This window comes from Penaeus monodon, chromosome 27 (assembly GCF_015228065.2).
Source record: "Penaeus monodon isolate SGIC_2016 chromosome 27, NSTDA_Pmon_1, whole genome shotgun sequence".
Classification (NCBI taxonomy): domain Eukaryota; kingdom Metazoa; phylum Arthropoda; class Malacostraca; order Decapoda; family Penaeidae; genus Penaeus; species Penaeus monodon.
In genome coordinates, this window is record NC_051412.1 from 5,997,010 (window position 1) to 5,998,006 (window position 997).

The window sequence follows — 997 nt, forward strand, 5'->3', positions numbered from 1 at the left end:
AATGAAAGAAGAAGTGCTATAATCAGTGTGGGATTTTTCTATGTATGATAAAGGCTGCTATCATACAATAAAATAAGAGATTAACCATGCTCGGCTCAGAAACGTTGTTAAGGACAGGCGTAGATAACAAATATCACAGAATAAGCTAAAGAGATCAAGGAATTTAGAATAATGTATATAAATTCATTAATCAATGAATGAAGGTCAATATTCCATGTGGGATATAATCATGCTTGGTTCATACCGTGCATTGCAGAGGTCAGATGTAGGTACTAATGTACTAATGAATTTCTAAAGTCTGTGTGGATTACTCTGTGGATTTCTTTATGTTTAAGGCCGTGCTAGACATATACCGTTGCTGAGGCCAGGTGTAGATGATAAATAATAACCTGGTATCACAGAACAAGATGGGAGACCACACATTTGAAAATAATAGATAGTTAATGAGTAAAAAAAGAAGTATGGCATATCTCTATGCTTGGTGATGGACGTATACAATATAAACATAAATAAATGACATAAAATAGGATGATTAAATGATGTAGAACAGAGTTATATAAGACATAGATTTGCGTGCATAACTCTAAGAGTGAATTATAAGTTGAATTATCGAATAGCGTCATATAGTAAACAGAAGAAACGGGAACTGTGAAAATCCTCAAAAAAAAATCTATAATGACTATACTATAAAAAAGGTGAAGTTGGTCGATTCTACGAAAATGAGAAAGGGAAAGATTTTATACATATTGCTCTATTGAATGAAACATGCACATTTGCCCGCTCTTAAAAAAAAAGTGATATAACAGGGAAAAAATGGCAGCATAAAATCTAATAAATGACATTCAAATCACCTGGAATTTTTATTTCAATCTTATGTTTTGGAAAAGAAAAGAAGGAAATAAAACGAGTCTTTGTAATAATGGTAATTAGCAAATAAAAATCTGCAGTAAAGGAGAGACAGACATATCTTCATACATTGGGCTCATAATGCAATGCC